Genomic DNA, 12,686 nt, shown 5'->3' on the forward strand with positions numbered 1-12,686 from the left:
TCCTTCATAGCGAGAGACAGGCGATCTCCAGGTATCTTTGTTCTAAGATATTTTCATATCAACCTCTCAACAGTCTTTTCATATCAACCTCTCAACAGTCTTCAAAAGAATGAAAACGACCTTCGTGTCTCGCCATCCCACAGGTATATATGGCATGCTGACACAAGCACAGTATATCTTCCTGTATTTCATCCGGTGATATATTATCACCCAATAAAAATTCTTATCACCCAAAGGATTTTCGGCTGAGAAACAATTTCCCCGATAATCTCCGACGAATGCATACCAGTGACAACCTCTTTTGGCGCCACGTTGTTCGTGAATTGAATTTCCCTGGAAATGTGTATCAATGAGTAGTTCTGGTGTTTCCTCATTAAACATTGTCCATACATTCTCTGACTTCTGAATGTACACCACCGTAATAGGTCTTGAGGACAGAATCTTCCTTATCCTAAAGCTTTCTGCAGACCTTCCTTAGCCTAACCAGTTCTGGGGTCCTCCATGGCGGTTGCTGTTTGCCCCTTGGCTTCGCACTAGGACATGCTGGTACAAGCGAGTCATTCAGGGCCTTCGTTACCCGCTTGACCATTATGTCTATATCCTTCGCGGTTGCACTTCCTTTTCTGGTCTAGAACGGACAGACGTGCAGAATTTATGCCGATATTTATCCCAATAAGCCTTTCTTATGTTTAGCCGATGGACCACTTCTGCAGTATTTTCTCCAAGGCTGAAACTAATATAACGACGATCAGAGAGGCTGTGGTCCTCCAACACTTCCCAGTCGCATATTCTTGCGCTAATATCTTCCGATACAAATGTAATATCTAATACCTCTTTCCTGTTTCTGGTAATAAAGGTCGCTTTATCCCTTTTATTACAAATCCCCAGATTGCAACTTATAATATACTAGCTGACCCGGGCCCGCTCGGCTGCGCCTTCTTCTTTCCTTAGAGTATTTATTTTGGACAATTAAAGAGATTTTCGTGAAATACCATGCTACGAAAATAGTATATCGCTTGACTGATAGTTTAACAATATAATTGCCTTTATCGGAATCCCATATGATCTTTATTGGTCTACGAATTTATGTTTGGATGTAAGGTGTACTCCATTTTTAAAATACTTTATTTCAGCCCGATATTCTCATGATATCTGATTTAAGGGTGTTGTCGGGGGTGAGGTGGTCCCCCAGACACTTGGCCCTGAAAAAACATTAGCATCATGCTTCTTTAAAATACCATTTATTTAAACCTCATATTGTCATTGGCTTAAGAGGAGTTTACAGGATGAGGAGTCCCCCAAACACATGATCCCAGAATGGGTTATCAAATTCGTTTTCTAATCTCATATACCTTTCATTTGAGCCACATATTGGCATGATACGAAAATTTTTTTCTTTTGGGGGTGTTTTGGGAAAGGGTTGATGCCCTAAATACATGGTCCTACATTTGGATATCAAATTCGTATTCTACTCCCAAATACCTTTATTTGAGCCCCATATTGCGATGGTCAGTAAAAAAGTGCTGTTTGTGGGGTATTTTGGGAAAGGGGCAGATCCCCATATAATTGGTCCCGAAAATGGGTAGCAATTCTTGCTCTACCCCCCAATTCCTTTCATAAACCGATCTTGAGTCTTGACTTCTTGAGTCTCTAGAGTGCGCAATTCTTATCCGATTGGAATGCAATTTTGCACGACGCGTTTTGTTATGATATCCAACAACTGTGCTAAGTATGGTTCAAATCGGTCCATAACCTGATATAGCTGCCATATAAACCGATCTTGGGTCTTGATTTCTTGAGCTTCTAGAGGGCGCAATTCTTATCCGATTTGAATGATTTGAATTTTGCACGAAGTATTTTGTTATGGTATCCAACAACTGTGCCAAGTATGATTCAAATCGGTTCATAACCTGATTTGATGCCAGGAAAATAGCTTGACATATGCGATCCATGGTGGATGGTATATAAGATTCGGCCCGGCCGATTTAACACGCTTTTACTTGTTGTATATAAGATTCGCTCATCACTCCTTTCGCTGACATGCGATCTTCCCAATATCTGGTGATGTGCATTAGCATCACTCCCTACAATAAGGCTCGTCTTCCCTGCAGAAACGGCTTCAATCAGCAACTTAAGGCTTGGAGGCGGCATATCTGAAGCGTATGCCATATATAGGGAAGCCAGCCAGTAATGAGATTTATTTATTTCAAGGCTGGCTACAATTGAATCTTCAGGGCTTAGCGATTGTTGAGGAAAAACATTTAAACTACTCTTTACTAGAATACAGGCTCTGTGTCTCCCATTCCCCGTACCCTTGAGTCCTCCACACACCCACGGCTCCTGAATAAAAACCACATCAAATCCTTCTGATATCAGATGGACCGTTAGTGGCGCCGGAGCGGGCTTCATGGTAGAAATTAATCTGCAAAAATCGGACCATAGCCAGGATTCAGAATTTCCACCACTGTTGCATTAGCCTCGTTTTCCGAGTCTGCTAGGAGTTCATCGTCACAAGTTTCGTTCGATCTTTTCATGATGAGTTTTCTTACGCATCCAGGCAGTGAAACCATTCTTCCTCAGGACGTCTTTCACTTGTGATGTGGAAGATTCCTACTTAGATGCTTCACTAGCTGCTGCTGTAGAAGTACCTTTTGAGTTTTGTCCCTCCCCGCTGGCGCACACCTTGAGCCTAATCCAATAGAATGGCCCACATAGGGCTTGTTGGTTCCCGTTTCGATGCCATCCCCTGCTGTAACTTGTAGCAAGGGGAATTTCAGTCTCCTACAATCCGCCAGACCAGCGATGTGGTCGATAGTTCTTTAGGCAAGTTTTCAGCAACAACTGCTGAGTCGTCTGCTGATTCCCCAACCCCACCACTTCAATAGACCTTCAGCTTCAATTGTTGAATCTGTAGGACACAGCTCTATCAGACTTGATGAGGTCTTGGAAAAAGCCGGAGCTTAGTACGAATACTGCATGTCTCCAATCGCTTCAGCCTCATCCAATATACCATTCTTCCAGTCGGTGGTTGAAAGTTTGGGATTACAGTCCCTTAGTCTCCCAAGTATGGATTCAGGATCTGAGGGAATTCTTGGTTACCAAGCATTCGCCATTGGTTGAGTAGCAATGTACTCCTTCTTGACTAAATCCAGTGCTGTGGCTTGTCAGATCTCGCCAATTTCTTTAGGGCGAAACGAAAGATCTCAATGGAGCGTTGATACCCGAAGGCAATTACTTTGTATCGGGCCCGATACCAACCAGCATCGTCGCAGAATGGAGGAGGCCCATGTAATTCCGCAAGGACATTGGGGTAAACGGATGACCGTCCATTGACTATTCCACTCCAATTATTCCTAGGTATGCAGCCCTGTTCTTCTCCCTTGTCGACAACTACCATCACCAAGCTGACCTTAGCGACATAAGCAATGGTCCTTGGACCCATATTACTTTTGTTCGCCCTAGATATGTTGGACATGGGATGCCCATAAAGTCACCGTAACCTTTTGGCTGACTGCGGACCCGTTTGCGAATCTAGCCGTGTAGGCTTTAGTGTAGGCCTTTAAGCGAGTCTCTGAGCCCAATTAATGGAATCTCTCGGCTTATCGGTGAGAGTCTTAGCATCATACGCACTAAGCCCCCAATAATCTAAAATTGGTTTACCAGAGAAGACCGATAACCCAGTCAAATTATAGGCACGAGAAGATAAAATAGGTTTAGCCTTGTCCTTGTCGAACTCGATGTCTTCGTCAAAAGCCTCTGCTCACCAGTCATCGGTTGGCTATTGCAACCTGGCGCAACCGCTCCAACAGTCGAGGTCTCAGTACCAGTCAACATGCTACGGCCTGATACCACCGACGCAGTTGTTGGGCCCTTGGAGTCCAGTCTAAGCCTAATCCGGAACTCTAGATCGGCAGCTCCACTGGAAACAGACATATTGGTTACCCAAAAAGTAATTGCGGATTTTTTAAAAGAAAGTAAATGCATTTTTAATAAAACTTAGAATGAAGTTTAATGAAATATACTTTTTTATACCCACCACCGAAGGATGGGGGTATATTCATTTTGTCATTCCGTTTGCAACACATCTAAATATCCATTTCCGACCCTATAAAGTATATATATTCTTAATCAGCGTAAAAATCTAAGACGATCTAGACATGTCCGTCCGTCTGTCTGTTGAAATCACGCTACAGCCTTTAAAAATTGAGATATTGAGCTGAAACTTTGCATAGATTCATTTTTTGTCCATAAGCAGGTTAAGTTCGAAGATGGGCTATATCGGACTATATCTTGATATAGCCCCCATATAGACCGATCGGCCGATTTAGGGTCTTAGGCCCATAAAGCCACATTTATTATCCGACTTTGCTGAAATTTGGTACAGTGAGTTGTATTAGGCCCTTCGATATCCTCCGTCAATTTGGCTCAGATCGGTCTAGATTTGGATATAGCTGCCATATAGACCGATCCTCCGATTTGGGGTCTTAGGCCCATAAAAGCCACATTTATTATCCGATTTTGCTGAAATTTGGGACAGTGAGTTGTGTTAGGCCACTCGACATCCTTCGTCAATATGGCTCAGATCGGTTCAGATTTGGATATAGCTGCCATATAGACCGATCCTCAAATTTAGGGTCTTAGGCCCATAAAATCCACATTTATAAGCCGATTTTCCTATGATTTGTTAGGCCCTACATCGTCCTTCGTCAATTTGGCTCAGATCGGTTCACATTTGGATATAGCTGCCATATAGACCGATCCTCCGATTTAGGGTTATATGCCCATAAAAGCTACATTTATTATCCGATTTTGCTGAAATTTGGGACAGTGCGTTATCTTAGGCCCTCCGACGTCCTCTGTGAATTTGGCTCAGATCGGTTCAGATTTAGATATAGCTGCCATATAGACCGATCCTCTGATTTGGGGTCTTAGGCCCATAAAAGGCGCATTTATTGTCCGATGTCGCCGAAATTTGGGACAATGAGTTAAGTTAAGCCCCTTAACATACTTCTGCATTATCGCACTGATCGGTCCAGATTTGGATATAGCTGCCATATAGACCGATCTCTCGGTTTTAAGTTTTGGGGCCATAAAAAGCGCATTTATTGTCCGATGTTGCCGAAATTTGGGACAAAGAGTAAAGTTAAGCCCCTCCACATATTTCTGCTATGGGACATAAGTTATGAGTTTTGCACCGGATTTTGACGAAAGGTGGTTTACATATATAGCCGAGGTGGGGGGTATCCAAAGTTCGGCCCGGCCGAACTTAACGCCTTTTTACTTGTTTACACTTTTTTTCTAAAGCAAGCTAAAAGCAACAGCTGATAACTGACAGAAGAAAGAATGCAATTACAGAGTCACAAGCTGTGAAAAAATTTGTCAACGCCGACTATATGAATAATCCGCAATTACTTTTTGGGCAACCCAATAGATCATCAACCGCCTTGAGTGACTCCAAAACTTTACCGATAGTAACTACCTATTTCGAGATACAGAAAAATCTTGCGGAGCGAAATTAATATACATCCGCTCCATTCAAAGGTTCATTCAAAAATCCATAGTTATTTTCCAATACCGGCCGATTTGGATGATATTTGACATAGATGCCCACAAATCTTATACACGCCCCAACGGTTAATAAATGCACCTTTAATGGGCTTAAGGGCCTAAATTGACAGATCGGTCTATATGGCAGCTATATTTAAATAGGATCGGTTCGGATGTCAAGGGCTTAATACAATTCACTGTTTAAAACTTCAGCGAAATCGAGTAAAAAATGCGCTTGTGATGGCTTTGGAGGCCACCGTGGCACACAGGTTGCCAAATTTTAAAATAAGTTTATTAAGCAAAAAAGTGTGTAATAGTTTAAAGAGATTTTAAGCCAATAAAAAATATTTTTGTGAATAAGTCCATATGATAATACAAATCGGTAAAATTTACACTAAGGCATACCAAGGGTCTAAAGTGAAATTGTAAAGTCGACCTTCCGACTTTTTCTGATAATCAAAATGTCAACTTTTCGACTTTTTTTGATTATCAAAATGTCGACTTTTGTTACAGAATAATAAACTGGGGTCATAGCTTATTATTCTGTAACAAAAGTCGACTTGCGCCCTCCAGAGGCTCAAGAAGTCAAGACCCCAGATGGGTTTATATGGCAGCAATATTAGGTTAAGGACCGATTTGAACCATACTTGGCACAGTTGTTGGATATCATAACAAAACACGTCGTGCAAAATTTCATTACAATCGGATAAGAATTGCGCAGTCTAGAGGCTCAAGAAGTCAAGACCCAAGATCGGTTTATATGGCAGCTATATCAAAACATATACCGATATGGCCCATTTACAATACCAACCGACCTACACTAATAAGAAGTATTTGTGCAAAATTTCAAGCGGCTAGCTTTACTCCTTCGGAAGTTAGCGTGCTTTCGACAGACAGACGGCCGGACGGACAGACGGACGGACATGGCTAGATCGACATAAAATTGCACGAAGATCAAGAATATATAAACTTTATGGGGTCTCAGACGAATATTTCGAGTAGTTACAATCAGAATGACGAAATTAGTATACCCCGCATCCTATGGTGGAGGGTATAAAAATCCATTTGTGTTTATTTGTAGGTTTGTATGTTTGTGTGTTACTTATAGACTCATAAACGGCTGAACCCATTTTCTTGAAATTTTAACAGATTTTGCATAATGATCCCGTGGTGAAAATAGGGTACTACATTTTTTGATATCTGAAGGGGATGCGGACCCTCCCCCTTACCCTAATTTTCAGAAACGCCAGATCTCGGAGATGGATGGTGCGATTTAAGCGAAATTTTGTGTGCTCTCATATAGTACCGTAAAAATAACAAGATGCCAAGATCGCTAACGATTACACCAAAGAGATAGAAGTATTTACGAAATTACTCGAATAAGCCTATATTTCAGATGATTTGTTGAAAGATTTGGCAACAAAGTATAGTACACAAAAGGCTGACGAAAAATTGTTCCAATAACAAAATAAGGGTTATAATGGAGGCTGGCAAATTCAGTACAATGAATGATGCCATTGGAAAATTCGTCATAGTTGCACCGATGCAACTATTGTACTAATAGCAACACTGTATTATACTACAGCCAGAGAGGAAAATCTCAGTACCGTGGCAATAACAGAGGGGAAAAAGCGTGCTAAGTTCGGCCGGGCCGAATCTTATATACCCTCCACCATGGATCGCATTTGTCGAGTTCTTTTCCCGGCATCTCTTTCTAGGCAAATAAAGGATAAAAGAAAATATTTGCTCTGTTATTAGAGCGATATCAAGATATGGTCCGGTTTGGACCACAATTAAATTATATGTTGGAGACCTGTGTAAAATGTCAGCCAATTCGAATAAGAATTGCGCCCTTTGTGGGCTCAAGAAGTACAATAGAGAGATCGATTTATATGGGAGCTGTATCGGCCTATAGACCGATTCAGACCATAATAAACACGTATTTGATGGTCATGAGAGAATCCGTCGTACAAAATTTCAGGCAAATCGGCTCAAGAAGTCAAGATCCCAGATCGGTTTATATGGCAGCTATATCAGGTTATGAACCGACTTGTACTTTATTTGACATAGTTGTTGAAAGTAACAATAACAAGTAAAAAGGCGTTAAGTTCGGCCGGGCCGAACTTTGGATACCCACCACCTCGGCTATATATGTAAACCACCTTTCGTCAAAATCCGGTGCAAAACTCATAACTTATGTCCCATAGCAGAAATATGTGGAGGGGCTTAACTTAACTCATTGTCCCAAATTTCGGCGACATCGGACAATAAATGCGCCTTTTATGGGCCTAAGACCCCAAATCAGAGGATCGGTCTATATGGCAGCTATATCTAAATCTGAACCGATCTGAGCCAAATTCACAGAGGACGTCGGAGGGCCTAAGATAACGCACTGTCCCAAATTTCAGCAAAATCGGATAATAAATGTAGCTTTTATGGGCATATAACCCTAAATCGGAGGATCGGTCTATATGGCAGCTATATCCAAATGTGAACCGATCTGAGCCAAATTGACGAAGGACGATGTAGGGCCTAACACAACTCACTGTCCCAAATCATAGGAAAATCGGCTTATAAATGTGGATTTTATGGGCCTAAGACCCTAAATTTGAGGATCGGTCTATATGGCAGCTATATCCAAATCTGAACCGATCTGAGCCATATTGACGAAGGATGTCGAGTGGCCTAACACAACTCACTGTCCCAAATTTCAGCAAAATCGGATAATAAATGTGGCTTTTATGGGCCTAAGACCCTAAATCGGAGGATCGGTCTATATGGCAGCTATATCCAAATCTAGACCGATCTGAGCCAAATTGACGGAGGATATCGAAGGGCCTAATACAACTCACTGTACCAAATTTCAGCAAAATCGGATAATAAATGTGGCTTTTATGGGCCTATGACCCTAAATCGGCCGATCGGTCTATATGGGGGCTATATCAAGATATAGTCCGATATAGCCCATCTTCGAACTTAACCTGCTTATGGACAAAAAAAGAATCTGTGCAAAGTTTCAGCTCAATATCTCAATTTTTAAAGGCTGTAGCGTGATTTCAACAGACAGACGGACAGACGGACGGACATGTCTAGATCGTCTTAGATTTTTACGCTGATCAAGAATATATATACTTTATAGGGTCGGAAATGGATATTTAGATGTGTTGCAAACGGAATGACAAAATGAATATACCCCCATCCTTCGGTGGTGGGTATAAAAAACGTCTTGCGAAATTTCAGCCAAATCGGATAGAAATTGAGCCCTCTAGAAGCTCAAGAAGTCAAGTCCCCAGATCTGTTTATATGACAGCTATATCAGGTTATGAACCGATTTGAACCATATATGGCACAGTTGTTGGATATCATAACAAAATACTACGTGCCAAAATTCATTTAAATTGGATAAGAATTGCGCACTCTAGTGGCTCAAGAAGTCAAGACCCAAGATCGGTTTATATGGCAGCTATATCAAAACATGGACCGATATGGCCCTTTTACAATACCAACCGACCTACACTAATAAGAAGTATTTGTGCAAAATTTCAAGCGGCTACCTTTACTCCTTCGGAAGTTAGCGTGCTTTCGACAGACGGACGGACGGACAGACGGACGGACATGGCTAGATCGACATAAAATTTCACGACGATCAAGAATATATATACTTTATGTGGTCTCAGACGAATATTTCGAGTAGTTACAATCAGAATGACGAAATTAGTATACCCCCCATCTTATGGTGGAGGGTATAAAAATTTGGTGTCCAAATTTCGGATGGGGTACTAAGGGGGGCCGCCCCACCCTAAAACCTACCAAGTATATATTTACACCAATCACGGCAATATGAGACTCAAGTGAAAGGTATTTAGGATAAGAAAACGTATCTGATATCCATTTGTCGAACCAAGTGGTAGGGGGGCCACCCCAAGCCTCAAAACACCCCTAAATCGGACATATTTGCCGATCATGGCAATATGGGAATCAAATGAAAGGTATTTGCGAGTAGAATTCAAATCTGATATCCAAATGTGGGACCACGTTTCTGGGGGTACACCCCTTCCCCAAAACACCCCCAAAACAAGACTTATTTACTGACCATGAGAATATGGGACTTAAATAAAAGGTATTTGAGTGCAGAATTAGAATGTGATATCCAAATATGAGACCAAGTGCTTGGGGGCCACTTTTCCCCAAAAACATCCCCCAAAGAGGACACATTTACGACCATATCCACATGTGGCTCAAAAGAAAGGTATTTGCGAGTAGAATACGAATATGATATCCAAATGTGGGATCACGTTTCTGGGGGGTGGACCCCTTCCCCAAAACACCCCCCAAACAGGACTTATTTAGTGACCATGGGAATAAGGGTCTTAAATAAAAGTTTTGGGGGCCTACCTCCCCCCAAAAACCTTCCCCAAAGGGGACAAATTTACCACCGTAACCATATGGGGCTCAAATGAAAGGTCTTTGGGAGTAAAGCACCAGTCTGATATCAATATTTGGAAAAAGTCTCTATGGGGCCACACCACCCCCACAACACCACCCAAATAGGAAGTATTTGCTGACTTTTGCAATATGAGGCTCAAATAAAAGGGTTTTTAAAGTAGAACACAAATCCGATATATATTTTCAAGGCCAACTAACTGAGTGGCCGCCCATCCCATAAAACACCCACCAAGCCGGTCATGTTTGCTGACTATGGAAATATGGGGTTCAAATTAAAGTTATTTGGAGTACAACATGTATCTGTTATCAACATTAGGGACCAACTGTCTAGGGGACGTTCCAACACCATAACAACCCCCAAATAGGACGTAGTTGCTCACCAAGACAATTTGGGTCGTAATGAGAGTGGAACTAAATATTTATAGTTTTTAGGGCCAATACCCCAAACGGGACATATTTGCTGACTTTTGCAATATGGAGTTTAAATGAGATTTGAAAACGAATTTGATATCCAACTTTGAGGCCAATGGCAATATGGAGTTCAAATAAATGATATATAGATACATGAGAATAGAGCACGTTGCTGATATATTTTCCGGACTTAGTGTTTGGGCGACCACCACAATCCTCAAAATACCCGTAAATCGGGCATATTTACCGACCATGACAAAGTGGGCCTAAGTGAAAAATATTGGGGGGTAGAGTGAGAATTTAGCGCTCATTCTAAAATCTCTGACACCAAGTATCGACGTGTCTCCCACAATTGGATCTTTCCATCGGGCTTTTGGTCTTCCCGGTTTGCGTGTACCACCGTGTTTGCCTTCAAAAGACTTCTTTGCTGGAGCTTCTTCATCCATTCTGACAACATGACCTAGCCAACGCAGCCGTTGTATTTTGATGCGTGTAACTATGCTATCGTCGTCATACAGCTCGTGGTTCATACGCCTATATTCTCCGTTAACGCAAACTGGTCCATATATTTTACAAAGGATCTTTCTCTCCAATACTCCAATATCCGGTTTGGGGTATTGGCACTAAAAACTATAAATATTTATTTCCACTCTCTTTACGACCCAATTGTCTTTCCCATATTCCCATGGTCATTAAATAAGTCCTGTTTGGGGGTGTTTTGGGGAAGGGGACCGCCCCCAGAAACGTGATCCCACATTTGGATATTATATTCGTATTCTACTCGCAAATACCTTTCATTTGAGTCTTATATGAGGATATCAGATACATTTTCTTATCCTAAACACCTTTCATTTGAGTCCCATATTGCCGTGATTGGTGTAAATATATGTTTGGTAGGTTTTAGGGTGGAGCGGCCCCCCTTAGTACCCCATCCGAAATTTGGATACCAAATTTTTATTTTTAGGGTACTATATGAGAGCACACAAAATTTCGCTTAAATCGCACAACCCATCTCCGAGATCTCGCGTTTCTAAAAATTAGGGTAAGGGGGAGGGTCTGCCCCCCTTAAGATATCATAAAATGTAGAACCCTATTTTCACCACGGGTTCATTATGCACTATCTGTTAAAATTTCAAGAAAATCGGTTTAGCCGTTTCTGAGTCTATAAGGAACACACAAACATACAAACAAACAAACATACAAACAAACAAACATACAAACAAACACAAATTGATTTTTATACCCTCCACCATAGGATGGGGGGTATACTAATTTCGTCATTCTGTTTTTATACCCTCCACCATAGGATGGGGGGTATACTAATTTCGTCATTCTGTTTGCAACTACTCGAAATATTCGTCTGAGACCCCATAAAGTATATATATTCTTGATCGTCGCGAAATTTTATGTCGATATAGCCATGTCCGTCCGTCTGTCCGTCCGTCCGTCCGTCCGTCCGTCTGTCCGTCCGTCCGTCCGTCCGTCCGTCCGTCCGTCCGTCCGTCCGTCCGTCCGTCCGTCTGTCTGTCGAAAGCACGCTAACTTCTGAAGGAGTAGAGCTAGCCGCTTGAAATTTTGCACAAATATTTCTTATTAGTGTAGGTCGGTTGGTATTGTAAATGGGCCATATCGATCCATGTTTTAATATAGCTGCCATATAAACTGATCTTGGGTCTTGACTTCTTGAGCCTCTAGAGTACGCAATTCTTATCCGATTTGAATGAAATTTTGCACGACGTATTTTGTTATGATGTCCAACAATTGTGCCAAGTATGGTTCAAATCGGTCCATAACCTGATATAGCTGCCATATAAACCGATCTTGGGTCTTGACTTCTTGAGCCTCTAGAGTGCGCAATTCTTATCCGATTTGAATGAAATTTTGCACGACGTATTTTGTTATGATATCCAACAACTGCACCAAGTATGGTTCAAATCGGTCCATAACCTGATATAGCTGCCATATAAACCGATCTTGGGTCTTGATTTCTTGAGCCTCTAGAGTGCGCAATTCTTATTCGATTTGAATGAAATTTTGCACGACGTGTTTTGGTATGATATCCAACAATTGTGCAAAGTATGGTATAAATCGGTCCATAACCTGATATAGCTGACATATAAACCGATCTTGGGTCTTGACTTCTTGAACCTCTAGAAGGCGCAAATCTTATCCGATTGGAATGAAATTTTGCACGACGTATTTTGTTGTGATATCCAACAACTGTGCCAAGTATGGTTCAAATCGGTTCATAATCTAGTATAGCTGTCATATAAACCGATCTT

Source organism: Stomoxys calcitrans, chromosome 1 (genome assembly GCF_963082655.1).
Source record: "Stomoxys calcitrans chromosome 1, idStoCalc2.1, whole genome shotgun sequence".
NCBI lineage: Eukaryota > Metazoa > Arthropoda > Insecta > Diptera > Muscidae > Stomoxys > Stomoxys calcitrans.